This window comes from Fukomys damarensis, unplaced genomic scaffold (assembly GCF_012274545.1).
Source record: "Fukomys damarensis isolate Sample0158 unplaced genomic scaffold, DMR_v1.0_HiC HiC_scaffold_18, whole genome shotgun sequence".
NCBI classification, from domain to species: Eukaryota; Metazoa; Chordata; class Mammalia; order Rodentia; family Bathyergidae; genus Fukomys; species Fukomys damarensis.
Window position 1 is genome coordinate 3589051 of NW_022900930.1, and position 258 is coordinate 3589308.

Here is a 258-nt window from a genome sequence, read left to right on the forward strand (position 1 = left end):
GCGGGGGACAAAGCCCGCGCGCCCCGGGAGGGTGAGCGGCGCCCGCAGCGAGAAACGGCCGCAGTGCGCGTGCGCCCGAGAAAATGCAGATTCTGCGCTGCCGGGTTCACTGTTCTTATGACGCCTGAAACGGATGAACAGCCATGCAGGTGCATCCTTCACACACGCATAGTGTATCCCGGATGTAGGGCTGTGCTGTCTAAGCAAACATGTTGGGATCTGACGTATGCAGCCTAACGCCCCCCCGAAAGGCTTACA